Source organism: Panthera onca, chromosome A3, assembly GCF_046562875.1.
Source record: "Panthera onca isolate mPanOnc1 chromosome A3, mPanOnc1 haplotype 2, whole genome shotgun sequence".
Taxonomy (NCBI): Eukaryota; Metazoa; Chordata; class Mammalia; order Carnivora; family Felidae; genus Panthera; species Panthera onca.
Window position 1 is genome coordinate 36,473,374 of NC_138341.1, and position 13,203 is coordinate 36,486,576.

The 13,203-nt window shown below is 48.3% G+C and overlaps 1 protein-coding gene across 1 annotated transcript in view; it reads left to right on the plus strand.

Annotated features, from left to right (window-relative positions):
* ACOXL (acyl-CoA oxidase like) overlaps positions 1 to 13,203 on the plus strand; it is a 338,638-nt gene that overhangs the window by 276,952 nt on the left and 48,483 nt on the right.

Consider the following 13,203-nt stretch of genomic DNA (forward strand, 5'->3'; position numbering starts at 1 on the left):
ACTCTGTCTCCGAAGGCAGAGAGGAGTAGACACCAGCAAGTCACGGAGGCACGCCAACACCTTTCCACCAATGACTAAGACTCGTGTTTTCACCCAGAAACTATACTTAGAGTCACCTTGAAACATGCGCATTTCCGTGACGTCATTTCAATCCCGCACCGTCAGGAAACCATGTGGCCCAGGAATTGCGTCCCTCACCTGAACACCATACCAGGTGTCCTCCGACTTTAGAGATGGGCGGAAAAATAGAGGGCGTCACTCTAAGGGATTTCCAGCTCATTTGCCTGAGATGTGATATTTTTGGTCTGCCTTTTTTTTTCCCTAAGCTTTCAGTGTGGTTAATTTTATAATAAAGAGGTGCCGGGGCGCCTGGGTGGCTTGGTCGGTTAAGCGTCCGACTTCAACTCAGGTCATGATCTCACGGTCTGTGGGTTCGAGCCCCGTGTCGGGCTCTGTGCTGACAGCTCAGAGCCTGGAGCCTGTTTCAGATTCTGTGTCTCCCTCTCTCTCTGCCCCTCCCCTGTTCATGCTGTCTCTCTCTGTCTCAAAAATAAATAAACGTTAAAAAAAATTTTTTTAAATAAAAAATTAAAAAAAAGAGGTGCTGATACCAAATAACGGATCCGTCTGGGAGACCTGCTCTCCCAGAGTCCTGGGTACAATGTACCAACTTTGGCATACAGGCAGGCATATAAGCTTTTCTCAGTGTTTTGAGGTTATCCAGGGTCAGCCCTCAGTCTTCTGTCCTGACATCTATTCCCCAAGGACTTTCCTCCCAGTGTGTACTGTGTTTCTGTGGCCTTGACGCAGCCCTTGGGCCCCAGACACTCACCTCTTTACCCCCAGTCACTATTCAAGGTACATGGGCACGGAGCCTCGTGGCCCTTCCTTCCTGTTCTGTCCAGTGTTTTCTCCAGCCATCTGCTCCTTCCTGCTTCCCTCTTGTTGTTCTCCTATCCATCTATCCCCCCTTTTCCCTTCCCTGCTGTGCTTTGGTGTGCTGAACGCACTGCTGTGTGCTGCTTGGTACCGCCGGGGACCTGCGATGCCCCAGTGACCCTGAACTTCTTCAAGTCAATAGCGTAAGGGTGGAAAGCGATACCACCAAAATCCTGCTTCTCCTTTCAGTTTCTCGCCTTCCTTCTGACTCTCCTACTGCCCCCGGCCAGCTTCTCTGGAACATTTGCTCAGATAGTAGCAGCTGCAGGTGGTAGAGGAGGGTTCAGAGAGCCTGAGGTGTCCTGGAAGGTGCACGATCTCCAGTGACCTTCAGTATTTCATGCCTTCCCTGTTGGTTTCTGCAAACCATACGGTGGCAGCCGAGGACGACCTCTGTGGGTGTTTTCTCAATATTTGCAGGTATTTGAACAGGCAACATCAAAGAAGTTTCACTGAACAAAATGTGTGCTCGGTTCATATATACTGAAACTACTGTACGATTTTTTTTTCAGGAGATTGAGGTTTCTAATGTCACATATCAGAGAGCACCATGTGGGTGTGACAGTGGTGTGCAGGATTTTTGTAGATGTTATGTGGGAGAACTTGCTCAGGGTGACAGTAGATCATTCCAACTACGACCAGCCTGCAGTCCAGGATATGTTTACGGGGGTGAGCCATTCACTTTGAAGATGGTCTGCCATAAACTTCGACAGTTCATTCAACGTCATTGGGTGAAAGGTTGCTGGAGGCAAAAACTGTAAATCTGAACCAAATATGCTGGGTTTTTTTTTTTTTCTTTAAACGATACTTTGCACGCAGTGCGTTGTTATCCCTACATTGTCAACATTGGATACTTTGTATCCCTACATTGTCAGAGATCATTAAGATCTAAGGCCAACGATCTCATTCAGAGCTGTGAGGGTGCCCAGCCCAGGTCAGATACCGCTTGAGCCAAGGTCGGATATCCCTGGAAAAACAGAGCCGGGGGTTGAGACTTGGGAGGCGGCCGAGACCAGAGGCTTCATCTGACAACCAGGAAGAGTCGGCGAGGGAGGAGAAGTGACGCTCCATCTCCGCACCGCTAGTTAGCAGGCAGCAGAACGGGGACCGAAAGCCACGTCTCTGGAGCCTCAAGCTGGGCCTCTTGCCAGGACTTCCATCCAGATAAGTAGATTCACAGAAAAGTCTACCACCTCACCCCCTCCACCACACCCGAGCCGCATGGGAGGTCAGACTGCAATGAAACCACAGAATGTACTGTTGTGGCTGGCTGGTGGAACCGCTCTTGTGGCTTGTTGTTAATCACACCCCATCTGCAGAGAGTACCATCAGACGGAAGGGAGCTGGCTTCTCCATGATTCAGTTTCCCCATCTACCAAGCAGAGGTCAGGGCTCTTACTGACTTGCGATTTTCCCACCACTGCAGCCCTGTTAAGGGGTAGGAAGGAGGTATTAAGAGATAAGACAACTGTTATCAGGGTTTGCCTCTCTGTTCGGTTTCACTACAATCTGAAGCAAAGAAAAGATGTCAGTTCTATAAATTACTTATCTGACCCCATTCATGTCCATACCAACCTGTTTCTTCACTGGTTCTTAGTTCTACTGACCAGTTCATCTCTTCGGCCCCTTGCAGGCACTGCCCTGGAGAGCTGGGTTACCCCTCGACTCCACCCACCACTCTGTTGTGGCTCCAGACCTGCCCTCCAGTCCCACACCCACTCGTGCCCAGCAAGTGTGGCCCTCACCTGTCTCTGTCCTTCCTCCTCAGCCGCGGAACCACAGCGTGGCCTGTGACTCCCCCTGCTCGGGAGCTGCCATGCCACCTGCCATATAGCTATTAATCCCCGGCAGCAGCCCTCAGAGACATCCCGTTCCCTCTCACCCAGAACACAGCACCTGGGCTTGACCCTCCAGGGACAAGTCTGGTTCCCACTTTGCTGGGAACCCGGTGTGATCACAGACAGGTCACCTCTCTCTTTTAGCCCAGTGTCCCCTTGTGGTGAAAGCGGAAGTGAATTAGATTCCCCGGGAGACCCTTCCAGCATCCACCCTCTCAATCTATGCCCCGACATTGCCCGCCAGCCCGTGACTCTAAACATGCTTGAGAATGAGCCAACCTCTACTGCCTGCCCTTCCTTCAGGCTCAGCAAAATGAACTTTCTCAGAATCCCACGTCCTACTTGTCACTCTCCTGGATTCATGTCCAGCCATAGCTCACTCTCTCTTTCTCTCTCTCTTTTCCTCTCCTTTGGCCTGGGGTGATCATAGAACCTATCAGCCATGTCTGGACATTTTGAAAGTGAAAGGAGGCACCACTGAAAATTAAACTTGGGTGGCTGGCATACAATGGGACGATCCCAGGCACATCAGGGCATTTGATTAGCCTATTTCTGCATCACGTCCGAAGTCCCTTCTTTAAATCAAATGGATCAAGCTTGCCTATGAGGCATCCCTCTCAGAGTTGGTCCAGATGCTCCTTGTCCCCACTCCCCCCCCCCCACGATTGTCACTTCTTAAAGATCGTGCCCTCCTTTCAGTGATGGAAGTTGTCAGGAAGACAGACCTCTCGCTGCCAATCTGCATTTGGACCTTCATTTTCTAAATCACACATAAACGATCACACTTCCTCATTCCGTCCTCCAGGGAGTTTCTTACACACCTGGCAGCAGTCATTTCCAATTTGGGTAGGAGACAGCAGCCCCAGCAAGGATCCTCACTGGGACGGAAACTTCCTGAGGCAATCACCTGCTGTGCCTCCCCGCTTCCCTTGGAAAAGCAGGAAGGATGTGCAGCGGAAGGTGGCCCTTCCTGGTAAATGCTGCTTTCCTGGATCAGGAGACAAGAGCTAGTTGAAGAAGCTTTGCCTGGTCTGTTACAACTGGAGCAAGACAGTAGAACAAGGCTTCCTCACTCCAGTGATGCGGAGTGGGTACCTGGTACATTCCTCCCACCGCAGCCCCCGGCAGAGGCCTGGGTGGACCTCTCTGACGAAGGGCTCTAGCTAGAGGTACCACGTGAAGTTCAAGGTAGCCCTTTCTGTGAGGGAGAGCCGATATCATACCACGTGTACTGCAGAAAACAGTAACAAGAACCGAGCTGCCTGCATGAAGATAAATAACACACCTTGAATCTCATCTCCCCAAATTGCAGACCTTTTGCAGGACTGTGGTGCCAGCAGCCACGATGCCCCAGCTCATCCTCCGTGGAGTGCTGGCAGGAGGGGCTGACTGTCTGTGGCAAGGCGGGTGACGCCTCGGTCTGAGGACACAAGCAGAGCAGTTTTAATAGCTGCTGGCCGTCCGGCTGGCACGTGCAGGGACCCGCCAGAGTCGGTGGACACGGTTGCCAGGCGCCGAGGCCGAAGTCGAGAAAACCCACAGAGCCGATTCCCCGGGAAGTCGCCCCTGCCCACAGGTGTGCTGGCTGGAGTGCTGCCGGAAGCCTCCTTAGCATTGCTTACCAGCTGCCGAGTATTTTCTTTTTTTAATTTTTTTTTTTTAACATTTATTTATTTTTGAGACAGAGAGAGACAGAGCATGAACGGGGGAGGGGCAGAGAGAGAGGGAGACACAGAATCGGAAGCAGGCTCCAGGCTCCGAGCCGTCAGCCCAGAGCCCGACGCGGGGCTCGAACCCACGGACCGCGAGATCATGACCTGAGCTGAAGTCGGACGCTCAACCGACTGAGCCACCCAGGCGCCCCCCCCCCCCGCCGCCACGTATTAATATTGCCCCCCAAATGCACAGGGGCAACCGGACAGCTGTGGAAAGAGGGGTGCCCAGGCTCCCTGCCACGTGCCACCCCCCCGCACTGTGATCTGGCCAGATCGAGCCCTTTCTCTGTCTAATGATGTGCTAGCAGCTTGGACACCCTTGAGTCCTCCTTGAAACCAAAAGCTGTCAAGTGAGTGGCCTGACCCAACCTGTCAGTCCTCCCAGGGTACTCAAATCCAGCTGCTTTCCAGAAACAGGCGTTTTCTCCTAGCCTGGTGGGGTCCTGGCCTGGCCCGAACTAGTGTTTAGCTTAGCCTGGGAATGGGGATGCGTTGAGGAGAAAGGGGATTTTCCACATGACCGCTCCACTGACTCACCTCCCCGCAGAAGGTTTAGAAACACCCAGCAGGCCGGTTATCTAGCGTTCCTTAAATTGTCATTGTCACAAAGAGTCTTTCTGCTTCACTTCTCTCACAGTCCCCTCTTTACCCTGCTCACTCCCCTCCACGTCGCTGGGCTCAAGGGGCAGACACGGAGCCATTCGGCTTCTGGAATGGCCGAGGCGTCCTTGCAGGGTCTCTCTGTCAGCTCTTGCCCTGTAGGCAAGGCCGCAGCCGCTTCAGCTCCGATGGGGTGCTCGCCACGGCAACCCCAGTATCTAAGCAGAGCGTTCGCTGGGGACTGTCCCTGCCTCGCAGGCGGCTGGCAGCAGCAGTTTGAGCCTGTCAAGTGGGCGAGGTGGGGTTTTTCCCTTTTTCCTGCATTCTAACTGCTCTTTCTTGCTTTTCTCAACACGTGTAGGTGGTAGCTAGTTTAAGCACCCGACCTAGCAGCCAAGTACCTCCCACCGAGAGCTCTGGGAGGACGGTGATGCCCTCCTTTCTGCAGGAGGGCTTTTTAATGCCTATGGACCCACCCTGTCATAGCCCCTTGCCTTTGAGAGCGCCCTGGGCCCCTGAGCAACCAGCAGAGCAAACATCCTGTGTGTGTGCTACGCGTGCCCACGGCCACCGCTCCGTCATCTGGGGCTGGTCCTGGGAGCAGGCCTCCCACACAGAAGGAACAGCATTCTCACTTGGGACCTGACTGCGTCTCCAAACCCCATCCGGGGTGAACAGCGCCAATCCCTGTCAGCAGTCCTTTGGCACAGATTGTTGAAGGGTGGCAGGGTCTGTCTGCAGTATTGAACTTCAGTCCATATAGCCCCTGTTGCTTTCCTGCCGCCTTCTCTGCTGCTCGCAAGCCAGGGCCTCGTGGAAAGAAGTAAGCACGTGGCTGACAGTGTTTCTAAGAGAAACAGGTAGGGTTTTTCTAGTACCTGGCTCACTTGAAGAATAGGTTTCTGGTTTGTTTGTTTGTTTTTATGTTTAATAAAGGACCAGAACTACCAGGGACGTAGCAATCAAGTTTCAGACCTAGTGTTCCAGCAATCGGTGGTTTTCTCTCGTGCCTGTAACCCGTGTGGGCCGTCGATGCCCCGGCATGCCTTCCCCCTCTTCAATCCCGGTACCCTCGTCACAAGCTCCAAGTCAGTGCCAAGGTTCTGAGGGGGCTCATCTCAAACCTGCCCCCCACAATCTCAGTGATGATTATCCCACCCAGTGAAACACTAACTGTGGGAGGGGATCTTTGGTGCAGAGGACTAACTTTCTAACCCAAAGGAACACATACCTAATGGTAGGATTTCAGGCTTCGCCGTAAGTCAACAGAAGGGTTATTTTGGTGACTGTCTGCGGATACCTATCACAGTCCCTCTTCGTAAACGTTTGTGAATGCCTATTTTGTGCCAGGCACCGTGCTAGGCTCTGGGGGTGCTAATACCAATAAGACCTGGCCCTCATCCTTAGGTAACTCCCTGACTACCAAGGTGTGGAAGGTACTTCAGAACATGCAAGCGTGTTGGGGTGGGCTAAGCGCTGAGAGGGAAGAAACTCAGGGTGCTGATGGAACACTCAGCTGGGGTGCCCAGCTCAACATGGGTTTCAAGAGGACTTCGGAGGAGGTGGCATTTGAGCTAAGTCTCTATGTCTCTGTAAGAGATTAAATTTAGCCAACTGTGTGGGTTCTGCTGTGCTTACTGGTGGGGTCAGTGTGAGTTGTGCTCTGAGCTTTCCATTTATAGAGTGTTTCAGGTGCACTGATGCATGTCTTGAGAGCTGGCTGCCAGAGCAGGGGGACCAGACAGCTGTCTCTCAAGGGGAGGGGTATCCAGAAGCTTCCATTCTCGTTGCACTGTGCGTGTTTCCTCATTGTGCCATTCAACATTCTTTCCTTCGGCGTGGAAGACTTCCCTGACTTCCAAAGGTTAATGTCAAAGTGAGGCGTCTCTCAGAGGGAACGCAGCAGAAGCCATGCTCAGCCGACAGTTGCTCTAGAATAGTTCTGAGAGCATGGTCTCCAAGACCGGGGGCCAAGCACAGAGCAGGAGATGAGCGTTGGGAAATTAAGAGGAAAAAGGCAGAAGGATTTCCCTAACCTACAATAGGAGAACGTGCTCTGTGCTCTAAGGGTCTGACAAAGTTGAGAGAGCTCAGCACTCACACTCATACAAAGCTCTCCTGTTGGGGGAAATGGACCGGTGTCTTTCCAGGCTCATGCTATCAAGTGCAAGCGTTACATGGGCCTGATCACCTAAGAGGATCATCCGATCACACGGTGGGCGGCAGCCCTTTGTGAGGACATCACCCCTGCTCCGCCCCCCTTGATACTTGTTTGTCGAGCATCTAAATAAACATCCAAGTGGAGAACCAGCTGGAAAGCAGACAACCCAGTGTTCAGAAAAGCAGTGACTTTCCCCGAATGGAGGACACAATCTGCTGGGAATTTCTGGCCCTGCGAGTCTGGCAGAGGACGCGTGCAGGAGTGTCCCTCCCTGAACGCTCTGCCCTCCATTTCTCCGGTGCGCAGCTCTGGGGCACAGATTTCATTTCAGGCTGTTCTAGACGACAGGGCGGAGAGCAGAAGAGGAAATCACTTGAGACAAATAAGAAAAATGGAAGGATTTGGTAAAAGCCATCTGTGGGAAAATGAGAGCAAAATTTGGCCCTAGGGGACGAAAGTGAGAGGAGCGAACCGGGCCCAGCCCAAACTTGTTATTTTATCGTTTAAATAAAAAGGTCAAGATGCTAATGTGCCCAGGAGACTTTTCTTGAGTGACATACCCAGACTATGAAGAAACTCTGTCAGGGGGTTCCGGTGACATGAATGTAGGCTACCATACATTAACAGAATTACCAAGTGGCTGGGGGGATGACAGATTTCCCAGCACACAATGAAGGGGACATTAGCACTAAGGTTATGTGGGTGTCACGCTGGCCCAGGCTGATGAAGGTAACAGAGTTCAGCACTCCCGCTTCAGCAGCCACCCTGCCTGCAGCCAGTCACGTTTGCTGACTGAAAACTGGACGTGTTATGAGGCTTGAAGATTTCTGTTCCCCACACCTTCTCAACTCTCCCTCTTGCCCTTTCTAATTTTAGCCACTCTGTTTTTGGTTAATTTTACAGTGTTCTCAAGTCTACTCAAACACACTCACACCCACCATGGATATCAACTTTGAGATGGGGAAGAAAGAAAGAGATTGGTTAGATCTATTCCCAAGGGAGAAAGGGAAGAAGGAGAAGGGAAATCCGTTTTGGAATAAATGCCAGGACAATGGCCAGCATGAAGGCAGCAGTCAACCAGTTGCTGCTGCTTCTCAAGTTCTTCTGACGGAATGTGTTCACCTTTAAGAAGATCTTTCCACCTTCGTCTCTTCCAGGACTATTAAAAGGACAGGATGGGATGAAGCAACTTGCTGCATTCTTTTTTTTTTTTTTTAATATAATTTATTGTCAAATTGGCTTAAATACAACACCCAGTGTTCATCCCAACAAGTGCCTTCGTCAGTGCCCGTCATCCATTTTCCTCTCTCCCCGACCCGCCCCCATTCACCCTCAGTTTGTTCTCTGTATTTAAGAGTCTCTTGTGCCTCCCTCCCTCTCTGTAACTTTTTTTTTCCCCTTCGCTTCCCCATGGTCTTCTGTTAAGTGTCTCAAGATCCACATTTAAGTGAAAACGTACGATATCTGTCTTTCTCTGACTGACTTATTTCATTTAGCATAATACCCTCCAGTTCCATCCACGTTGCTGCAAATGGCATGATTTTATTCTTTCTCATTGCCAAGTAGTATTCCATTGTGTATATAAACCACATCTTCTTTATCCATTCCTCAGTTGATGGACACTTAGGCTCTTTCCATGATTTGGCTATTGTTGAAAGCACTGCTATAAACATAGGGGTACATATGCCCCTATGCATCAGCACTCCTGTATCCCTTGGGTAAATTCCTAGCAGCGCTATTGCTGGGTCATAGGGTAGTTCTATTTTTAATTTTTTGAGGAACCTCCACACTGTTTTCCAGAGCGGCTGCACCAGTTTGCATTCCCACCAACAGTGCAAGAGGATTCTTGTTTCTCCACATCCTCGCCAGCATCTGTAGTCTCCTGATTTGTTCATTTTAGCCACTCGGACCGGTGTGAGGTGGTATCTCAGTGTGGCTTTGATTTGTATTTCCCTGATGATGAGTGACGTTGAGCATCGTTTCATGTGTCTGTTAGCCATCTGGATGTCTTCTTTGGAAAAGTGTCTATTCATGTCTTCTGCCCATTTCTTTACTGGATTATTTGTTTCTCGACTGTGGAGTTTGGTGAATTCTCTACAGGTTTTGGATACTAGCCCTTTATCTGATATATCATTTGCAAATATCTTTTCCCATTCTGTCAGTGGCCTTTTAGTTTTGTTGATGGTTTCCTTTGCAGTGCAGAATCTTTCTATCTTGATGAGGTCCCAATAGTTCATTTTTGCTTTTAATTCCCTTGCCTTTGGAGATGTTGTCGAATAAAAAATTGCTGCGGCTGAGGTCAAAGAGGTTGTTGTCTGCTTTCTCCTCTAGAGTTTTGGTGGTTTCCTGTCTCACATTTAGGTCTTTCATCCATTGTGAATTTATTTTTGTGTATGGTGTAAGAATGTGGTCTAGTTTCGTTCTTCTACATGTTGCTGTCCAGTTCTCTCAGCACCATTTGCTAAAGAGGCTGTCTGTTTTCCATTGGATACTCTTTCCTGCTTTGTCAAATATTAGCTGGTCATACATTTGTGGGTCCAATTCTGGATTCTCTATTCTATTCCATTGGTCTGTGTGTCTGTTTTTATACCAATACCATACTGTCTTGATGATTACAGCTTTGTAGTAGAGGCTAAAGCCTGGGATTGTGATGCCTCCCGCTTTGGTTTTCTTCTTCAGTATTATTTTGAGAAATAACTTCACTATTACTTCAGTATTACTTTGGCTATTCGTGGTGTTTTGTGGTTCCATACAAATTTTAGGATTGTTTGTTCTAGCTTCGAGAAGAATGCTGGTGCAATTTTGATTGGGATTGTATTGAATGCATAGATTGCTTTGGGTAGTATTGACATATTAACAATATTTATTCTTCCAGTCCATGAGCATGGAATGTTTTTCCATTTCTGGAATTCTATCAGACATTTAAATCAGAGATAATATCTATCCTTCTCAAGCTGCTACAAAAAGTAGAAATGGAAGGAAAACTTCCAGACCCATTCTATGAAGCCAGCATTACTTTGATTCCCAAACCAGACAGAGACCCCACAAAAAACAAAGAACTTCAGGCCAATATCCCTGATGAACATGGATGCAACAATTCTCAACCAGATGCTAGCAACTTGCTGTGTTCTTCAAACGCTTGCCTGATAGGAAGGGTAACTAGGAACAGCCTGTCGACAATAGCTTGATGAATATGTTATTTGTGAAAGTGGCTTCGCAGGACACATAACACTGAATGTCAGGATTAGGACCAATTATACAAATGAGGCGAACCTATCATTACAAGTGAAAGACTCTCAGATCGGGTGAAACACAAAGTCCAGCTGTGTGACATGTGCAGACATGCAGACTCCTGCTTCCAGGAAGGCCCTGGATTTTCTCTATGCCTTATATATATTATATTTGGAGCTGAAGAAGCTGGAAATCCAGAAAAGGCTAACAAGAACAGACCCCGCCTCCAAAAAAGAAAGCTTACTCTAGCCAAAAGCTAAAGGACCAGAAAAGGGCCAGCCTGGCAAAACAAAAGACTTGTAGACAATATTGCTTTAATCCAGTCCAACACTACATAAAAATCAATGGCACCACCTTCAACCATGCTGGGAAAGGCCTTATGGGAAGCATAGATTTAGATTTAGATGCTCACTAGGCCATAAAGAGGAAATGCAACCTCGCTACTGGGATTATGTCAGAGGAAGCCTAGTAGGGAACTAGAGTTTTCATCTCCACTTGCCAGTAAGGAGCGCCCCCTCCCCCCCACCACCCTGCAGTATCTTTGGGAAATACCTAGGGAGCCGGAACTTCCTCATTCAGCAGTAACAACTCACCCCTCCCCGCTCCTGCTATGGTGGTGTTTAAGAGAAGGCCAAATGGAAATTTAGGACTTTCACCACCACCCAGTGGCAATGAAGCTACCACCTGTCCCTGCCTCCCATCAGTGGGGTTCATGTGGAGAGTAGAAATGAGAGACTCCTATCCTCCCAGCCAAGGTGATTATCAATGGAGGCCTAGTGGGGAACCAGCACTCCTACCTTTGCCTCCTACCTCCTACCCAGCAGTAATGAGGAGCACTTCCCTCACTTGGCTGTTAACAGTGGCTACAGTGCACGCTGCCCACCCACCCCCGCCACACACACACACACACACACACACACACACACACTCGCTTCCTCTGAGGAGACAGTATCACAGATACTAAGTTAGCTAAGATAAGGTTTAAATAAGATCCAGAGTCTCATAATATAATACCCCAAATGGTCAAGTTTCCATTAAAATAATCACTCATGATACCAAGAACCAGGAGTATCTCAAACTTAACGAAAAGAAAAAAGCCAATCACTAGACTCTTCACTGATACGATAGTGATGTTTAAATGATCTGAAAAAGATTTTAAAACAGACATCATAAAAGTATTCCAATGAGTAATTATAAATGTACTTGAAACAAATAAAGCAATAGAAAGCCTCATCAGATAGTCTCAGCAAAGAAATAGAACATATCAACAACCAAATGGAAATATTAGAACTGGGAAATACAATTACTGAAATAAAAATCTCAAGAGATGGTCTCAACAGTAGAATGGAGGGGACAGAGGAAAGATTAAGTGACCCGGAAGATAAAACAATAGAAATTAACTGAATCTAGGGGCGCCTGGCTGGCTCAGTCAGTGGAGCATGTGACTTGTTTTCAGAGTTGTGGGTTTGAGTCCCACACTGGGTGTAGTGATTACTTGAAAATAAATCTTAAGAAAAAAAGAGAAATTAACTGAATCTAAACAACAGAGCAAAAATAGACAGAAGGGGAAGGAGGAGGAGGAGGCGGGGAGGAGGAAGTGGAGGAGGAGGAAGAGAGCATCAGGGACCTTTGGGACTATAACAAAAGATTTAACATTTGTGTCATTGAAGTCCCGGAAGGAAAGGAGAAAGAAGGAAGGGCTGGAAAAGTACTCAAAGGAATAATAGCTTAAGATTTCCTAAATTTGGCAAAAGACATAGACCTACAGATTCAAGAAGCTGAATGACAAACAGCATAACCTGAAGAAATCCAAACCAAGATACATCATAATTAAAATTCTGAAAATTAAAGACAAAATTCTGAAAATTAAAATACAAAAAGAATGTGAAAGCCATGAGAAGGAAATAATACCTTTTCTATATGGGAAAATTAATTCAAATTACAGCAGATTTCTCATCAGAAACCATGGTGCCAGAAGGAAGGAACATATTTTCAAGTGTTTTGGAGGGAAAAAGCCCCCATCACCCAAATTCCGATATCCAGTGAAAACATTCTTCAGAAATTAAGGGGAAATTAAGATATTCTTAGATGAAGAAAAACCAACAGGATTTACCACCAGAAGACCTACACTAAAGGAATGGCTAGGGGCGCCTGGATGACTCAGTTGGTTAAGTGACTGCCTTGGCTCAGGTCATGATCTCACAGTTGGAGGGTTCGAGCCCCACATCAGGCTTTCTGCTGTCCAAGCAGAGAGCCCACTTCGATCCTCTCTCCACTTCTCTCTCTACCCCTCCCCCGCTTGTGCTCTGTCTCGCTCTCTCTCAAAATAAATAAAAACTTTAAAAAAAAGGAATGGCTAAAAGAAGTTCTATAGGGGACACCTGGATGGCTCAGTTGGAAGAGCATGTGACTTTTTCAAAAAAGATTATTTGCTTATTTTGAGAGAGAGAGAGAGAGAGAGAGAGAGAGAAGGAGTGGGGGAGGGGCAGAGAGAGAAAGGTGGAGAGAGAGAGAATCCCAAGCAGGTTCCACACCATGAGCATGGACCCCGACATGGGGCTTGAACCCTGAACTGAGAGCTGAAATCAGGAGTCAGACTCTTAACTGCCTGAGCCACCCAGGTGCCCCGAGCATGTGACTCTTGATCTCAGGGGTCATAAGTTCAAGCCCCTGTTGGGTGTAGAGATTACTTAAATAAATAAAACTTATAAAAAATAAG